This window comes from Bemisia tabaci, chromosome 1 (assembly GCF_918797505.1).
Source record: "Bemisia tabaci chromosome 1, PGI_BMITA_v3".
Lineage (NCBI taxonomy): Eukaryota > Metazoa > Arthropoda > Insecta > Hemiptera > Aleyrodidae > Bemisia > Bemisia tabaci.
Window position 1 is genome coordinate 31734559 of NC_092793.1, and position 20664 is coordinate 31755222.

The 20664-nt window shown below is 41.2% G+C and overlaps 1 protein-coding gene across 4 annotated transcripts in view; it reads right to left on the reverse strand.

Annotated features, from left to right (window-relative positions):
* Positions 1–20664, reverse strand: part of Eip63E (cyclin dependent kinase Eip63E) — a 292468-nt gene that overhangs the window by 98733 nt on the left and 173071 nt on the right. The window lies entirely within an intron of this gene.

A 20664-nucleotide genomic window follows, 5' to 3' on the forward strand; every position in this document is an offset into this window, starting at 1 on the left:
GACCACGTCTAGTGGAAAGGAACCAAGCCACATCAGCTACTGCCAAATTTGACTGGGCGATTTAATTTTCTTCAAGAGAACATTTGTGCGGATTCCTTGGAAAATCTTAAGGAATTTGCTTCGTATTATGCAGGAAATTCATTGAAATTTGCACAGAAATCCAAATTAATTCCATATAAACATTTATAGTGCTTAATTATTAATTTGGCAATAGCTGATGTGGCTTGCTTCCTTTCTGCTTATCGTGAACGCGGTCCATTTGGACCACATCTTCCTGGAACTAATAATATTACTACGCTGGCAAATGATTCTCCTTCTTTTTCTTCTTCTCCTCCTTCCTCTCCTTGCATTTCTTTTTATTTGTCTTCCTCCTCGTTGTTCTCTGTTCCCCTCTTGTTTTGTCGTTTTATTGCTTTCTTTTCCTCCTTTTCTCTTTTCTCTTCTTCCTCCTCGTTTTCACCTTCATTTCCTTATTTTCCTTTTTTCCTTTATTCTACCTATTCTTCCTCCTGTGCTTTTTATAAAGTTTATCGGCAATATTTAGTTTAAACGCGACTGTGTAATTCAAGTTTGACCAGGGGAAAGTGGCAATGCTGGATAGATGCACTCCGTGCCATTACTCCGAGTAACGTATTTCCAGGTCCTGAATTATAAATCTCATTTCCAGTGCACGGCCAACAAAGCGCTGAAAACATTCCCTTGAAAAAAAAAGGAGAAAAAAGGTTTTATTCCCTTCTTTTTTCATTTATTTATTTGTTTTGTTCTATATCCAAGGCTTCAGGTCATTGTGCAACTGAAAAGCGATGCTCTTTTCCCATTTATACTCCGCGTTCCGAATCGACCGCTGCGATAATATCATTCGCTTCCTGCGTATCGTGTATCGTCACCTATCATCAATTTGACGTTGATTAGCAGCATTGTCCGAGTTACGGTTGCAATAACGCAGAAAAAAATATTGAGATCTAGTTTAGCCGAACTGAAGTTACACGCATAGCGTAAAAAAAATTAGTAGTAATATAATAAAAAATTAAGCACATCGCTGATGAATTTTCAAAACGCATAAAATATTGCGCCGTTTCTAAAGCCTTTTTCGATCAGTCATTAAAGCCAGGCGTTACTATTGAGGAAGCCAGTTGGTGCGCCTTGCATTGATGGCTTATGCAATCTTTAACACGCGAATAGTTGCAGGCAGCTCATGATTCATCATGATCCTCTTCACGACTTTGGACGAGGTCATAAAACGATAAAATAATCCTAATGTGCATATATCACGACCATTGACCTAGAGGCATGGTGCGTTTTCTACCACTATTCATTTTGCGTTCGCAGAGTAATCAATGAATTCCGATTCTACAAGGGAGTAAACTTAGTTTATTTCAAAAAGTAAAATTTGTTTTTGCTGAATGCACTAGCGTCAGTCTATCCTTGTCGGTTGGATTCGAATAATCCATAGCTCCTCGAAAAGCGAACTTTTTTTTATCGTCTGTTAAGAAAATGGAAACGAGACTTACTCTTGCACCTGGCGTTGGAAAAGCGAAACGGAAAACCAATTCATTACTCACCTGAAAACAGAAAAACATAAGTTAGCTTGGAAGAAAAATACAATAATCTCTCTCTACAACAAGGACTCAAGGGACCGGCCGAGTTCATTGTTATTATGAGAGGTTCTCGTTATGAAGATAATCTATCAGAAAAAGACGGACAAACTCCGACATTAATGAATCAATAACTCAGGTACCATTCAAATGTGCAACATCTCTGCGATCCCTCGATCCTTGAATTGCAGGCTCACGGTGCGCTAAAGTCGGAAACTGTATACACCGCGCGCGGTAGGTCCGGCGCGGCACCGAGAAATCGCAGTGAACGCGCAATGCGTGAAGTATTCCTACAGTCTCGTAGGCGCTAACATATCGACGGTGAAACTACCAAACCACGTATCTCGGTTTGCGACGTCGCAGACTTCCTGTCATACATCATTTTTTAAATAAAAAACTACTTAACGTCTACGCTTGAAAATCTCTGTGATTTTTCCTCTTCGTGCGGAGAAAATTCTGTGAAAATTTCAAGGAATGATATTGATTTGGTCTACTTCAAAAAAATAAAATGTGAGCGTAGATTTTTAAACACAGCAAACGAGATACGTGGTTTGGTAGTTTCACCGTCGATATGCGTTGCACGCCGACCGTACAGTGTTCGGCTTCATTTTAGTTGACCTTGCGGAGTGAGCGTTTTTCGACTTGTTACTTACTACCATTGAATTCGGCACACTCTGTACGGGTTACTGTTATTTAAAATGATAACAAAATTACATGAAATCGAACCGATTCCCTTCTTTCCATTTACGAACGGTAAAAGACCATTCCCGCAACTCTTGTGAAACTATATATACACTGATTTGTCAGCCGGTGAAAACTCGTATAAACAACGAAAGAAGTTATTGATTAAGCTCTTGAAAAGGCAGATTCCTGGATTTGAACCTTCACTTTGACCAATTAGCTAGGTCGACGACTGCTCGCTACTGAGAAAGTTGCTCCGTTGCCACGCTCGTTACGTCAAGAGGAAAGTACATGTATTTAATATGGGAAATTCAAGGGACCTACCGATTTTCCTCGCTATAGAGATGTTCTCTTTACAGCGATAATCGTTACAGAGAGAGAACTTCAGTTTTCATTCGGATTAAAAGTAAGTTTTATGAGACTTTGATACAACTGAGTTTCACAATTATTCGGCTTACCACAGAATTTAGAAAATGAAATTTCCCTGAATTCCCTGACACATTTTGGTGAAATCGCCTGAGAATAATTGAAGATATGACAGGTGGTTCAGAAGATCAAATTGAAAATAGTTTTCAGGCAAAATTTGTTTTTCAAAACCTCAACCCCATTCTAGAAAGCAAATAAAGGTGATTTTACACATTTTCCCTGACATTTCCGTCATCTCCCTGTACATTTCCCGATTTTTGAGACGTTTCCTGGTTTTCCCTAACTTTTTAAAATTCCCTGTCATTTCCCGGTTTTCCCGGTTCACCCTGACTGTGGCAACCCTGAATTATAGAACACTACGCGAAACCAAAATTAATATTCCCTATTTTTAGATCCTCATAAATGTACAGGCACGGAGACAAGTGCAGAAAGATAAAAGCAGTTAATCATTGACGCAAACACATTGAGCACGAAATGAAGCTCTCATTCATGGACAAAATGGTGTGGCATCGCACTTCAAACTTGGGTCATTCTGTTAAGAGGAGGGCGTAATCTTCTCGATAGATGGCGCAGTTCCGCCGAGAGTTATTACCCTTGCAGCAGCAGTGCTTAGCCAGAATGACGTCGGCAGAAACTGGACGCCGGGCCCTCCCTCCGGTCATCAGCTCGAGCGTTGAGTGGCATCACGAAAAACTGGCAAGTATCAAATAAGTTGGCGCCGGGTTAAATCCGAGAGATGGCTCTGGCAGCGATTCTCAAGTTCAAGACGGAACTTTTAGAGGGCGAAAAACTTTCCGACAGCCGGATTAAATCCAGGATACAAAGTTTTCTGGAGGTCCGCTTAATGCAATAAAATATGATACTCTGTCGTAATACGTGTGCAGCTTCGTCCTTCGCACAATTATTTACTTGACGGCTGAAGGAATTATCGAGAAAAGTTTTTGTCTGTCTAACTTTGACTCTTATCATTATCATATTACTTGCATTTTGACGTAATTTTGCAGTGAATCTACCGACATCCAGAGTTTTCAGATAGACCAAGTATATAACAAAGAAGATGAGATTTAGCAGGACTGAATTAGATAATTTACCGCACTGAGCCACCCAAAACTTATCAGCTCACTTATGATTGTTCGTGAGGAAATGTTGGATCCCCGAGAATAAAAATTCTCACCCATCGCAAAGAGGTAAATGGAGGATCTCTATTTGTCTCTGAGTCGATCTTAGGCTTTGAAGCTTCCCTTCAGCAACAGCTGTCTAATCGACGAGGGATGACGAAAAGGGGGAGGGGAGGAGTTTCGAGGACAAGGGAACTTGAGCACTCGATAAGCTCCAGAAATGGCGCCTCGAGGCTCCGAACCGGAAGGGATGGGAACCTAACTCTGAGGACACTTCGTATCCATTCCCCGCGCCATTTGTCCTTGCCAATGCTCTTTTCCCATGCGGATCCCCCCCCCCCCCCCCCCCGGGCGGCGACGCAAAAAAAAACCGCTTAGTGAGAGAAACGTTTAGTTTTCACGCAAGCATATACACTTTCAGCTGTTCAAAGTGGGAAGTTTGAATTTATGTATTGAGAAACGTTAACATCCTGATTGAGTAGAGTCTTTTGGAATAACAGGACGTATTTATGCTAAAAGAAACTATGTTCATGGGGATTGTGTGCAACATAGTTCCTTTTAGCATAAATACATCCAATAGTCCTGGCACAATTCTTGTTCATCGTGAAATTTTGATGAGAAAATGTGCATTACATTTTGACGTATTTCTGCTAAATGGAACCAGAGACAGGTGGGAAAGAAGGTGGTCGTTAGTTCTCGGGCCTTAAGAATATATAGGAATTATGAAGCGCCAGTGGCGTCAGCGACGACGACGGGAGCGAGGAGTTAAACGCGGTGTTGAGCCCTGTCCACAACGCTCTTGTCGCATGCCCACGGCTCATGAGTTAGCAGTTGGCGCTTAGATCCGTTTGATTTAATGTAAAATCCCGCTTTCCTATTTCCCCGCAAGGAATCGCGCGCGCTTTTACATTATTTCTTAAGCAGCTCACCACGAGCACATCCCATCTTCCCCACACGTCGCTGGTTCCGTTTAGCAAAAATACGTCCATTTCTGGAATTTGCATCCTGTCTAGTGGTTCGTTCCAGTGCTCCCATTCCACGTCCGTTAAAAGTTGCGGGATTCGGAACTTTTTTGTTCCAATTCCTCCCACTCCGTGACCGTCAAAAAATCCGGGATTCCTGGTGGATTTTTTTTCAAAAGATCCGAGAAAGTTCCGGAAAATGCAAAAGATCCGGAAAATTACGAAGTTTCCGGAAAAAATTCAGGAGAATCTCATAAGCTCCGGAATTTGGAGCAAGTTCCGGGAAATTGGAGCACTGGTTCGTTCCCGGACTTCCAGGGTCTCCATGGTAAGGTCGTAAGGTAGCCTTTCCTAGGGGGTGCGAACGTCTCGTTGGGGCGCGTGGGGGTAGCGAATCAGCGCGGCGCGGCGCCGGCGGAGGAGACTGACAGTGAAGAATGACATAATTTCATATGCTCACGAAAACGCTCTATCAAGATATTACGCGGAGGCGGGCGGGCGCGACTGTTTGCACTGCTCTCGCGGCTGTCTCGGGGTATTCATCTTCCGATACTCAACGTCCCTGATGACGTTTTCATTGTTCGCGAGTTTTTCACCTCGCTTCATACCGCTCCGACCGACCTGCCGCACCGAGCCCGCGCGAAATGAGTGGATCTCGGGAATAAATCAAAACTCAGCGGCGACAGCTGCGCCGGGAAACCTATTTCAAGCATATGAAACCATCAGTCGAGATCTGTTGGAAATATCGGGGTGCATTTCACTCCGGAGTCTATTTCACCCCTTGTGAGGTAAGGTTTGAAATGGATAGGAACACGTAGCAATCCTCCAAGACAACTCGATTATCGCTGACTGGCAGCCGGCCTTGGCTGGCCATGGAGGCCGAAACGAGTGCACCCAAACGAACGATATTGAGGGATAAGGATCAGGAATCCTGCGATGTCTGTCACACAAAAACAACAACATCAACAAATTGATCAATTAAAAAGAGAATGAGATTGGTTTGTGAATAATTACTTAATCTATTTTCATTTTGGACCGATGGAAATAACAACTTACTCTTGATAAACCACAATTAGGTAATACTAGCCGTTCTGGGCGCGCTTCGCGCGCCCGTCACGCCTAGCCGGGGGCTACGCCCCCTGGACCCCCGGTCACTCGCTGCGCGAGTGACATTCGGCTCGCTTCGCGAGCCGATTTTGTAGTAGTTGCAAATTTTTTATCACTATATTTTGAAGATTTCATAGAAAAAATTATGAAATTCTCATTCCACAATTAACTTGTAGAATAATAATGGCAGGGCAAGAAATAGACTATATCTTATGGACGGTTCCCACTTAGTAAAACAGCCAACACCACGAGAAGGTGAGGAACCATTGTTAGCCACTTTTTTACTTTTCTGAAAAAATTTACTGAAATTTTAGTTGCGTCCCCTATAAGGAAACACGGAGAAAAAAATTTTGTGCATGGAACCCGAAGCTGAGATCATATGGATCTCTGAAGTTTTCGGATCACGCATCCGAAAAGTTAAGGTCCATCTGCCGAAGTTCGGGTCAGACAATTGAAGTAGTTCGGTATATACCGAAGGTTTCAGGTCACACATCTGAAGTTCTCGGTGCATACCGAAGTGTTTCAGATTTCTGACCCGAATTTCGGCAGCTGGACCTCAAGTTTTAAGAGATTCATATGATCTCAACGTCGGGTCCCATGCACGAAGTTTTTTCTCCGTGTGAGTATTAATATAAATTTCAACACAATCAAACACAGTAGAGAACCAAGGAAATCACAGTAGAACAGAGAAAAAATACCGTCGAATAAATAAAGAAAACTATTATCGAAGAAATTCTAATTATTTGGAAAGTAATTCGCTGGCGTAGGTAATCAATGCGTAGCTGCGTAGGAGCATGAGCGAGATTTATCATCAACTGACCGCTGGCCGGTAGGTACCTGGGCGGGCGAGCGACAATACGTAAGCGGTGGCATATGGTTCGATTGACAGAGGAGTGGGGAACGGTCAGACGTAGGGAAAGGTTCAGGCTGAACCGTTCAGCACAGCGCAGCGTCAGTCACCGGGTGGGGAAGAGAGTCCGGGAGGGGACACTTCCCCTCGAGTGAAATAGAAAAAGGCAGAATCCTTCGAAGTTTATATTAATAGCCCATATTAGTCCGTCATTTTCTCCCTTAGTCTATAGAATCATCCATTTCAACCAATAGGATAGCTCTTAACTCTGGAATAATCAGCCCGTAGTTGGTTCAAACGGGTAGTTTTTATAGACTAAAAGCGACCAAGCCCACGGCCACGACGACGACGAGCCATGAATGACCCCATAACAGTCAGTCAACTATTTTCGCTGCTACCCTATGAGAACCATCCGTTTCGACCATTAGGTACACTCCATTTTTCCTCGTCTCTATTGACCATAGATTCGTCCATTTAATTTCAATAATCAGCCCGCAGAAAACTCAATTGGCATGAGTAGGGGCCGTTTGTAATATCTCTTGTCAACCTTTGGTCACTAAACCAGTGGTCACGACCAGTGGTCAGCGGCCGGGACCTGACCTGAAGAAAACCGGGAGTCATACACACCTATACCTCTGGTCAGCTCAAACCACCAGTTTGACAAGCACCTAACGAGAGGTCTCACAATCGGCCCTACGAAGTGCAATTTGAACGATAAAAGCAAAATTTACTCCACGAGAAAAGTACATTCCGCTCTGCGAGCAGGCTATTGAGAAAGTTTGCAAGTATTGAATCAGAGTAGGTGGTAAACCCATGTAGAATTCAACATAGGTCTTTCGTTAAGAGAATGATTGTTTTTGATATCTGCGGGCTGATTACTGAATTTGATAAACAAAGCGATGGACAAAGAAGACAAAGGAATTATGGAGCGATCATATTGGTTGAAACGGGTGGCTCTTAGAGAATAAAGGAGAAAATGATAGACTAACTATAGGGTTTCTAGTAAGTTGACGAGCTCCTTTGGCCATTGCGGCCATTCGCTTCCGCAACTATTGAATCGCTTAGTTTTCTCTTTTTCAATCGCTTTGACAACCGATTTCATTGATGAGCCTGCTTTGGTGCAATTTCAGGGCAGCGTAACAAGCGCAAAACGTGCGGAGATAGCGGCGCGCGGCGCTGATGCTTAGAGCGCGACGGAAGTCAAAACGCCTCCATTTTTTCGGATCTGCAACACGGGCATCCACAGAGCTCGAATAGTTGCGCGTAGGAGTTATAATCTACGGTTGACCAAATTCGTCGCATCGTTCGAGATAGAATCAAAGGAAGAGAGCGATCCTCTTAGTTGAAACTGGTGGTTCTAATAGAATAAGGGAGAAAATTATGGACTCTATCTATAGATTTCCTCGTGCGAGTGGCTGATAAGTCAACTAATTATGTAGCTCCTATGGCAATTGCAACAACCAGCTTCCACCAATAGGATCGCTTAAGTTTCTCTATCCTCTTTGTCTATCACTGCATGTATCTATTTCGTTTATCAGCCAGCTACACTCGTGTGTTCTGGTTTTTTCATGATCCCTTTCTCGTAGCTTTTCGAGGGTTGGCATTGACGGGAGGGAGAAGTAACGAAACGTCTGCCTAAAGTTGTACCGAGGACTCGGGCAGTGGCGCGGCGTGAATGATCGATTATCGATATTTCCCCATTTGAAGCTATGGTGAAGAATCGATTATTAAGGTGTTCGTTGCGAACACCTGTAAATCGATTTTTTCCATAGGTTTAAATGGCAAATTAATCGATAAATCGCAAAGCACGCCACGCCACTGAGCTCGGGTACGGGGATGGCAAGCATCCCTTCAACTTGCGACGGAGGATGGAGCCCGAAGAAGGGATAAGAGGAAGACCCTCAAACGGAGCGATGAAAAAGCGTGCATGATTAATGAGACGAAACATCCTTATCTTTCATTTCAGTTTATCTCCGGCTGCGGCCGTGCTCAAAGAAGGCTATGCTAGGCAAGAACCACGTAACGTCGAGAGAAGAACTCCTGTAAATATGCGCTTCTTGGTTCCTTCGTCGGATCTTTGGAACCGAAGGAACGACTGACAAACGACCAGACCGCTCCGTGGCGCTCCGTGCGGTTTCGGTCGGCAAAACCTGCGGTTTGGCGGAGTTCCGCGAGCAGAATTACTACCCGTTTCCATCAGTGGCGTGGCGTGAATTGCGATAAATCGATTGTTATGCCATTTAAACCTATGGAAAAGGATCGATAAACAGGGTGTTCGCAGCGAACGCCTTAATAATCGATTCTTTACCATATGTTTAAATGGCAAATCGATCGATACATCGCAAAGCACGCCACGCCACTGGTTTCCATGCCTTGACATCCAACAACCCTCTATGCTGCCGTGCTAAGGAAGAACGCCGTATGAGCCTTCAGACGTTGCCAAATTTTCTTCAACAAAAACCGAATTTACTGAGAAAATTTTGAATATTTCTTTCCAAAAGTTTCAGACAATTTCGTACGCAATTTAATCTAAAATTTATGAAAATTTCAAAGCAAAATATACATGAATGTCGTCGTAAATACATGTTTCATCGGAGGAAATTTGGCAGCTCTCGAATGCTCATGCGGCGTTCTTCCTTAGCACAGCAGTAGGGCGCGGGAGGATATTTTTCCAGCAGCTTTGCTCCAGCGAGAGTTAAACGGGACGGGACTAGGTAAGATCCGGAGCTTCAACACTTTTTTAAGAACGCTACAGAATGAAAAATGAAAATTGAGTAAGACAAGGCCATAATATCAAAACAATAGAAATGCAGGGCATTTCGAGCATGAAAAAATAATCTAAATTGATGAAAATTGAGGCGCCACCGATGCCAGTTGTTATCACGCAGCCATAACGCCTATTTAGTCTTTCCTCAGCCCAGCTTTTTAGATATTTGACATTATCGCCTTGCTTCACCAATTTTTCGTTTTATATCCTGTTTTTCCCCATATTTTTGGGCTATGTAATTTGTTCATTTTCTAATCAACAACTTCATTAGAATAGAGAAATGAATTATAAAAAAAACCCCACCCTCATTAGATTGAATGAACGCAAGTAGGGCAAAAACACCTCCTCAAATTCGAAAATTCAAATTTGGAACATCGCACAACGACTCATAAACCCGAACTTTTTTTCTCAGAGGACCCGGGGTTGGAGAGACGGAGAGGGGTGTAAAACAAAATAAATTTCCCGCTGCGTAAATAATGAACGGCCTGAAAAAAGATTGCGAGACACCTGAAATTGACCCAGTTGCTGAGCTTTCACACAGCCGCGCGCAACAGCTAAAAATTAACCGCCGTTCATCCTTTATTCACTTCGTATTTTCCAGCGGCGTGGCGCGCTTTGCGATTAATCGATTCCTCCGCCATTTGAACCCATGGAAAATAATCGAAAATCAGGGTGTGCCTAAATAATCGATTATTCGCCAGAGCTTCAAATAGGTGGTCGATGATTCGCGTCTCGCCACTGGTATTTTCCACCCTGCGACATAAACCCACACCCCCCGAGAAACGCGTGCGCCTCTCAGCAATCGCCCATAAAAATTCAACGTCTCGCGATAAAATTTCCCAGCGGCAGAAGGGGTGGGGGGTTGTGGGGGGGTGGGGGGATGAACGCAACGGTTGCATCGTAACGAATGGAGAGTCTCGACGACTCGTTATACATTTATTAGCTTGTTTTAGGCGACGACGATGAGGGGGTGGGGAGGGTGAGTTGCGAGTGTAAACCGTTCGGGAACACTGTTGGATGGATTGAAACAGTGGGAAACAGCGATAAAAGGCCCGTTCCGAGGCCCCCGCTAAGAGCGCCTGCCAATTTCGATGATTTGAAATTGAGTGACGCTTCAAACTTTCCTGCCGCTCTTAGGCGCCTGGCTGGTAATTACTATTTGAGTTACGATCGCGGAGGGAAGACGACACATAGTCGTCGATCCCAATGGCTTTACTACGGACGCTATTAGTGCCACGGCGCAGAAGAGCGATGTATACATCGATTTATTCCTATTGGTAGCATTCAAAGAGGATATTTGTCATTTTTAGTGTTGGATCCAATTCCATATCATGGAGAGTCTCCAGAGTGACGTGTTCACTAACATCTTTATTGCGTTTAAAGTTAATATCTTGATTAGGAGTTATTTTCAGTAATTTTCGTGGCAAAAATTGAGTTGCACAAAATATTTTAATGAGAAAACATAAGTGATGATGCTTAAATCCCCACTTAATCTAGTGGTCTATTCTGAGTGCAGATTTTTCCTACAGCCCATGGAAAAAAAGGGTGATCGATTTAACCAGTGGATGATGGACGCCTAAAAAAGTAGGTGAAGATGGGTGATCAATTGATTGTTTACATAAATTCATGCAGTTTTGTTGACCCTACTTTTGACTTTTTTTTACCGATTCACCACAGAATTGAATCGTACATGATAATAACCTGAGTCTATGATAATTCGACCCAATTCTCTCAAATAAGTCGAATGAAACTAATTAGGGTAGGAATTTGATCACCGCAGGACATGCTCCCGCGTCAAAATCTAACACATGACTCTCTCAAAGGTTAATGAAGACCTACTGCTCTTTTCTGGGAAATATTCCGATGCATTTACCGCTATAAATCCACGTCGTTTCTCTTGGAAAATGTTTTGCCATTTAGCGGAATCGATTAGTTTATTGAAAGGCTGGTGGAATTTCGAGGAAAACTCGATTTATAACATTTCGGTTATAACTGTCCTTTACAGTAGTACGGGGCCAACAAAAAGAGCAAACAAAGAAAATGGAAAAGTATACACTCTATTCTGTCGTGCTGCAGAAAAACGTCATATGAACCTTCAGGTGTTGCCAAATTTTCTTCGATAAAAAAACGAATTTCTTGGAAAACTAATGAATATTTTCCTTCCAATTTTTCAGATGATTTTTTTTCGCAATTTCACCCGAAGCTCCTACAGATTTCAAGGAGAAGTATTAAAAACCTTCCTTAAAAATAAACATTTTATCGAAGGAAAGTTGGCAATTCTCGAATGTTCACGCAATGTTCTTCTTTGGCACGGCAGTATAACCTACTGTTAACGCGGTTAGCAATTAAAATAATGTCCCGTTTTAATCTGCATAGAGGAAGATAAATTAAAAATATTCAGCGAGAGGCTTTTAGGCGACCGCATTTTGAAAATTTCCAGTGAAAAAAGCGAGGCCGAGGGACGATGAGCAGCGATCGGAGGGTAAATTGATAAAATGACTAAAAGAGGTAATCGCTGAAAACTGGCGCGATAACGCTCGCACTGCCATAAAATTGATTTATGGCGCCATGCAGCGTTACAGCTACGAGAGTGCGTAGCGAACAGTCGCGAGCATTAGAGCGGCGATAGAAACATTTCCGCCCCCGCGTTCCGGTGACTGACCATTACGGTTGCAATTCCTGCATTGTGCAGGCAGTAATTGTCACATGTTCCGCTTGTTCACGGCGGCCACTCTAATAATCTGCAAAAAGTCCGCCTCTTTACGACTGCAAATAACGCTGAACTGGACCGAGTTTAACAGGAAAAACCAAGACATTATTAAGGTCCGAGAAAAAGGATTTGAAATTTTATTCCTCCATGAAGCTCAATGCTGGATGTTCAATTCAACGCTTCTTCCAACCACGAAAAAAAATAAAATTATTTGAAATTTTGGCCTTGATGGAGTGAACATTTCCTCTTGACCTCATATTTAACCTGAATGGTGATATTCATTTTCATTTGCGATTTTACGCTCATTGTTAGCGCCGAATAAGTTAGGAGGAGGAGTAGCTTTATGTTTGCCAATTTTAATTTTTTTAATAACTCTATGACACGCACATTCGTATAATCGGGATCAATTTGTTTAATTTTCATACTTTTCGTGCTTTTTGTGGTAGGCACGTAAGCTATTGCGCACTATAAACCTCCACTTCACTTGAGGCAAACTAAAGCGCCCCTTAACTTAAAAAAATGTTAACATTTTACCTAGGAGTGAGTCATAAGAAGAGAATTGCAATTTAACTTCCACGGAGGATAATTAGAAAAATAAAAATGAAACGAAAGTCCAATTTGAGTAATTACTAAAGGAAACATTTATTTTTGTGATAAATTTAACTGATTGATTTTGGTTTTTCTCGTTGGCGGAAGGCTTAAACCTCGTCACTGCGGCGCATAACCAATGAACGCCAGGCTATCTTTTGCATATTGAGTTAGTACATTTTCGGAATGTTAGATGCGTTTTGCATGACGTCTTGATGAGAAAACATTGTCTGCAATGATTATATCTCAACGTGTCTATTGGACCATAATCAGTTTAATTCGAGTTGTAAAAAAAATCGGTTCGTCACGAAGTAGATCCATGTCTCAAAAGTTACGACACTGAATTTTGCAGAAAAAAAAAAAAAAAAAAAAAAACCAAGTTCAAAGTACGGCAGAAAAAATGTTTTGAATCGACACTGCTAATCGACCGATCGACGCCTCGTCCACTGAAGAATTCAAAGGAATAGAAAACGAATTACCGCATTGCTTAAAAAATTGAAAATCCATAAAAGCAGGGATATTAAGCTATCAAAAAGCGCTATGAGAACTCACCCCTTCTCTCCGCCCTGGTTGCTTCCCCGGGGTGACTTTGACCGTAGGAAAAAGCATTACGGTATAAGATTCGGGGGCTCCGGCCAGTCTCTACATTTTACGATCGAGCGCTTTTCGCTATCCGACCCCATCCCACTAGCCCCCACCCCCTTTTCCCCCATCCACCAAGGCACCAGCGAGAGAGGGAACCTACCAACTGCCACGTATCACATAAAAATTTACGTTCGATTCCTTTGACTCTCGTAATTCCTACTTCTCCGATGCACTTACGTTTTATTTTCGCCGTCGACCTGACATATAGAATCATCCCGCACCTACACACTAACCCTCCTATCCACACACACACCCTTGCACACCAACGCAAACTCCAGTGCTTACATCTTGAGAGATCGTATTTTGGTCAACGGATCGGTGAATTTTCCACCCTCCCATCAAGATGGTATGGAAGAAAAACGTACGTCTCTTATCGTAAGTTTTTCAGATATTCTGATACATGCACAAATCCGACTATTTCATGGACAAAAAATTACAGGAATTTGGTAGAAATACCCTGTTCGTAATCTCCTCATCGTATTATCTTCATTTACTCGACCAAAATCCCCGCTATCCCGAAGTTTTGGTTGTTGTAACAAGAATCCCTCGGGGACAACGGGAATACCCCTTGTCGAAAAAATAAGTCTGATGAGGAAAATATCGAGAAAACAATTTTTCTCCGTAAATCCTGCTGATGTCCTATTTCTACATATATTCATTTTCCGTTTTCAAGAAAATGGTTATAGTAAAAGCTGGGAATCATTGAACGGCTTTAAGAGAATGAAGGAGCCAAGTGAATGTACAATTTTATGAAAGCACTCAAAATATGGATAGCTACTTAAATACGCGAAGGGGGGGGGGGGGGGTTGTTGAGAGACACAACATGGATTAGTTAAGGCCGTTACCCATAACCTTTTCTGAGTCTCACATCTGCTGATTTAGGGCTGAGACGAAAACTGGAGCAGTTGTGAGACGCAACAAATATTAGATAAAACCTTCCTTGTGCCCCCGACGCGATCTACTTTTCTGGTGAGAGCAAGTCTTAATTCAGTAAAATCGACTAATTGGTGTTACGTATTAATACTTGAAAAGCGTGCAGGATATTTTACCTGCTGCTTTTCTAAAGAGTTAATCACGTTTTTTACTATCACGCCTACAAGTGATGATGTTATTACATTTTCTCCCCCACCAGTTATTATACCAAAAAATCTACCTCGCCACTTTCCATAATATTTCCTGCTATCGGCACGACCACTGAATAAGCCTGTTGCTGTGTTGTAATATTCGAATAATTTTCAGGATTCGCGTTGAGTAGGAGACGGTTAGAGGTAGGAGGGGCGGAACTTCAACTAGATATATAATGAAGAAAGGATGCAAGAAGGCGCATAGTGAACGGGGAGGGAAGTTTCCTGTCTCGTAATCATGGTTTACTCTATTTGAAGTCGCTGTGCTAACTTCATCGTAACGGCTGCCGCGGGGCGTGTGGTGAAGTCTACTAGGAGCTCCATCATAAGCCCAAAACGCGTTACTCTGAAAAGAGTCCCATGTAAAACCGCAGTTTCATCCTCAGGGCAACATGCTTCCTCTTCCTTCCGTCCTTTCGGTGTTAAAACCTCTTCAAAAAGAAAGCTTGTCTGTTCTCTATTCGCGCGCTCTTTCGGCAGAACACAATGGGCGTGTTGTAGCCAAGAGAGGAGGGACATAGATAACTGAATAAATTTGATGTTGGTAAAATTGCGCAAAAATCACATTGTTTACACCAAAGATACATGAAAACATTCCTTGAATCACAGTTTGCATAAATCGTACTGCGCATTTTCAAAATTACCATCAAACACTGAGAAAAGTTGTTGCCTATTCATGTCACTTTCAAGTAATATAGAAAGTAATACATAAACCGACCCAAATGTGTATATAATAGTACACTTTGTACCGAATTTAGTTAAAAAAACAATGAAAAACTGAGAAACTTTAAAAATAACCTTAGGTTTGGGTTATTTTATGTTCCATTTCCCAGGTTAACTAAACTTTTGTGTTGTTTATTTTTCTATGAGAGTCTGGATTTTTTTTTTCGTTAGTCAGAGTGAGGTGTAAGGAAACGTAAATCAAATAAACTATCTCACAAAATAGTAGCAACTTTTCTACATGGTGGTGTTCCACTATTTTTTATTACGCCCACTCTTAATTAAAAGCGCATTAATTAAGATGGAACATAATAAAAACTAGTGGTATTTTAAGCAATACGTGGGACAATCCCTAGCGTGATACTGTAATTACCATTTTAGTGGCGAAAAAACAACTATTCTTTTTGTGAAACAACTATTTTTGATTATGATAACTATTCAGTTCACAGTTCAAGTTGAGACTCTGGGGTTAAGATTAAATATGGAGTTCCTCTAATATTATGATGAAACCATAGTTTTTCCCCTGTGTATGATTCATTGTTAGTACTGTATATTCTACGCACTTCATTATTTTTTAAAAAAATATCGCACAGTAGCTGATGATAATACGCAGCTGCTCTTATAGCAGATTATTTTTAATCTTAAAGTTAAAAGTTTGAGAAAGAATGCGAAAAATACTAAGCCTTCGAGCTTCAAAGAGGAGAATAGATAAAAACCCTCCGGAGAATGCCTGAACTTCGACGATTAAAATTGCGAGCTGAAGAGGAGAAAGAAAAGTTTCTTTGATTTCGACTTGAATGTCACAGGAGTCAAGTGGTGTTAGTCGCGGCTCAAAAGGCTCGGTTTGTCGGCTTAAATTCCGACGAAAATATGCATCTTCCGATCTTTAATTTCAGCGGAAGATGGGATACGAAACTTGCCACGCATCAGAAACTTTTCTTGAGTAATATCATTATTGCAGTTGATGATTGCGTGTATAATTGAAACTTGCATCGTCTGAGCCTCATGAAAAAATATTCGAAAACTTTTAAAAACGTAAATTTTGAAACGCTGCAATAAGAGGCACATTTTATTCGTTTAACCGTCGAGAGATGCTTTTAGCTTTCGAAAAAAGAAAAAGAAAAAACAGAGCGACTTTTTTTCATGTGTAGAATTAGATACAATATTACCAGGGAACCTAAAATAATTTGCAAAATGTGAACGATGACATAATTTTACATTTAACGCTATCAATACTGAATTTAGGACAATGTCCTTTGCTCATCATTACATTCAAGTGTTGAATGAACAAGCGGTATTGTATGCGAGGAAAATAACTCGGTCGCTCGGTAAAAATACATGGAACAATCCGGCTTATGAAACTCCTTCAATTACGTGGCTCGGCAACACGCACGATCGTTAAGTTAATATAGTTGCTCGGAGGACTCGCGTCCAGGCATTTCACATTCGATGTTAGTTGTTACGGAAAAGAGCCTATCAAAAACAGGGTCTTTTTCTACCCCTTTTCAGGGAAAAGTTGGGGATTTATCCACTTATGATCGAGGTCAAACTCTTGCAAAAGTTATAGCTTGGGATCAAAGCTGGTTTTTCACGGCATTGCCAATTTTACACAGTTTGGCATTATAGATGATTTCTTATGAACTAAAAAGCTAAACATCATGCATCTTCATCGCTGAAAAAAGCTTTGAACTCTGCCAAAAATTATAAGAAAAGTCGTTCTGATTACGATGTTTCATTTTAACCATACATTCAAGGATTATTGTCACTGTTATTGACTCACGATCAGTGCCTTGTTCTTTTCCGCATACAACGTGGAAAATGACTGAACTATGTAGCGAATTTCTCTCTATTATGAGACTGTAACAAATAAAAGTGACTTCGTCTTCGACTTTTGGCGAATGAGATTGTTGATGACTTGTGCTGAAACTTGGGATGATTTTTGCCGAAAAAAGATGACCTAAGGTTGCATTTCTGAGATTTGTCGGGGAGAAGAAAAACTTCTCGAAATACCACTTCGTGAATCTTTTCTGACGATCTGGGAAGGGGGGCGGGGTTCAAAGAAGATTACAAACGTTACCCGAACATCCTACTCGACGAAAGGAGCTGACTGTCAAATCGGGAACTTACCTGTAACAAAGAAAAACAATTCCATTAAAGTTTGCACAGAATACAAAAAACAACATAATTAGAACATCGGTATAAAATTTATTCAAAGGCCAAAGATTTTTAAAAAAATTCAACAATACAGTAAGACGTGGTCCCTAGTCAGCACAGAGACGTCGAGAATGTAGTAATTTGTCGTATTTTTCTTGTTTAGGGTAAGAAAACTTTTTCTCAATCTTATGGGGTGACAAGAATAAGCCCTCGTATGAAATTCCCTATTTTTCATTGTTTTTGTATTTACAAATTTCCTGCCTTTTCCTAGAATTTCCAAAGACTTAGAACAAGAAAATATTCTGCACGAGACAGATCGGCGCATGGCTGCATTTGAAGCTCTTCAAAAGTTTCAACATACAAAGAGAAAAATACACTCCTTATCACGAGGAAAATGGTAGAATGTGAACCAAGAATTGAATTTCTCAATCATCACCATCATTTTTTTCTAGATGATAAATTTTTGCTGGAACATGGTAAGAAAGAAAAACAGTATTTATTCTGGTCATACCAAGATATATTCATTACACTAGGAAAACTATAATCATTTTTCAATGAAATTTCTTAACGGGTTCAAATTTCATACGATTCTTTCCTTTATGCGGTATAATTTATGTTTCTCCATGCAGGGCAACAATTTGCAAGACAGCACGTCGAAGTTTGCTCACTTTTACCTATAGGAAAATGTGCTAACCTTTACTATGTCCTGTCTTCATACACCTTTGATGGTGGGAGGACGTATTGTGTCAGACTTGATGGTAAAATTTTACGTTAGAAAGACTGGATAAAACTTTTCGGAGTGTACCTCAAATCCACATTTTCAGATCGCTAATTTTCGTATTAGTTCTCTAAAAGCGCGTCTCAGCCGCCTGCAATTCCAATATTCCCACCCATTAAATTGTTCAGCTTGAAGCCGCACTTGATCCGGCGAGTCTATGGGCTCTCAAGTGAGCATTCACATAGAAAGGGATTTTACCTGGCGTTAACAAAAACACTGCCATGCTGAGGGAAACTTCAGCATGAACATTCAAGTGTTGCCAAACTTCACCTGATAAAATATTTATTTTCCAGGAAAGTTATGAATATTTTCACCCGAATTGTTTGAATGCTTTAGATCAAATTGCGAATGAAATCCTCAAAAAAATTTGAAGGTAAATATTCCCAGCATTCCCAGAAAATTCTCGTTTCATCAAGAGAAATTAGGCAAGGTCCCAAGAATAATACGGCGTTCCTCCTTAGCACAGGGAGTAACTCACCACCCTTTTCAACGGGCGATAACGACGCATCGCCTTTCCGCTTCCTCAGAATAGCCAAAAACAGCGTATCTGAATACGTTTTTCAGGGCACATGCGTGGTTGTGCTCAACAGGGCGCTATGGGTGCCGTTCGAGCGTATAACTGCAGTGATAAACCTGTGACAAAAAGCCATTTGCTTCGGCGCCCCCTTCGCGCGACGAAACGAAGCCTCGATGACAATTGATTCCGCTCTTTGTGCAACCCTCTGCCCCCTCCTTACCCCACGGGATGAAGTAACTGGAGGCAAAGAGCGTAGAACAGGGAGACAAAGCTCTCTCCTGATGTATCCAGTGCGCCCTATGAATCGCCTGCAATGATGTAACCAGCGCCTGCCGCGTACGGATACAACCCACCATGCAGCGCGGTAACGGAGAAAACAGACGTGATCCGAGAGCGAATGTTGGAAGAAAGTCGAGTTTAATCGTAGGCCCTGAGCATCAAACTAGTTTGATACACTGGAAAAAAACACATTGGATCTAGAGTCCAGACTCTTGAAAACACTGACAAGAAAAAGGACTCTTGATTCAATCAGATTTAAGCTTAAATCATAAAGAAATCCGCTCAAATTAAGAGGCTTGGTTCTTGATTTAAGCTTAAATCTGGTTGAATCAAGAGTATTTTTTCTTGTCGATGTTTTTAAGAGTCTGAACTCTAGATCCAATGTGTTTTTTTTCCAGTGTACTCGAGGAAGATATCAGGTGTGTTTAAATACTTTTCAAGACACGGACGCATTTATACGAAAGAAGCTTCATATTTCCTATAAAGACACTGACAGTCTGAGATTCAGGATGTCTCTGATACAATTAGCTAACGGTCTAACCTATCTGGATATACAGAGTGACATGTCCCCTTAAATTACCAAATTTCCTGTTTTTTTCGTGACTTTTCAAGGTTTCTGAACAAAAAATTCCCAAACTTTTCTATATTTTTTGAATTTCTTTTCTTTCTTTCTTTCCTGATTTCTCGTGAAAATGCTTTCCACAATTTTTTTTTTTGCTTGAAACTAGGCAACAATCGAATGTTCATTGGGCGTTCTTTCTTAGCACGAAAGTATTACGCAGAACTACTATGACTAATACCGAAGGTTGAAAATTGAAAGAACTCTCAACGACGTTAAAATGTAAACAGTTCAGAGTATACTAAAGATCCAAGAGACGTCAGCTATCTGATTTCCCTACAACTTGACCACTGTGTGACATTGCGTGCTTCTGATTTGAAAAATCTCGGCGTAAGGAAGGGAGGTTGATGTGTTATCACACGAACTTGGTTTTCACCTCTCTTATCATTATGACCTACTCATTAGATCGCTCGCTTCTCGCAAGAGGGTCAACGAGTCTCGGATTATTTTTCAGCGATCGTTCATTCAATTTTTATTACGAGAATATGTAAAATATTTTCCTCTTTCTTCCCTTGGGAGCAACACGGAAGGATGACTCTTTGCGGTGACTATATTTGGAAATGCACTTTTTTCACCCATCAATATTTACTTTCATTTGAACCGTTACCCATTTTTTGGTATTTTCAGTTTAAGAATTATTTGATGTTCTTTCTTGAAATTTGCTGGGAATTTTGTTCGAAAAGTAAAGAGAGTAAACCGCAAAAATGTTAGGTTGAAAAATTATTCAGCATTTTTAAAAACATTTTGATAGCATGTAGACGTTTGAAAATACCACGATTAAATTACGCACTTTTCAACTCCAGCCAATTGGTAGGCTGTAATTGAGACAGAACAAAATTTTATGCATTCAAAAATCATACGACAGTAAAGTTCCTTATTTTCAGGCTCTATTCGCGAGGGGTGTAATAATCCACATTGGGCGTTTCAAAAACTTAAAACGACGCAAAATCCAGGGGAAATGGATAAACGCAATACAAATGAAACATCAACGCTTATGGTTAACCTTCGTTGCATCGTTTGATTC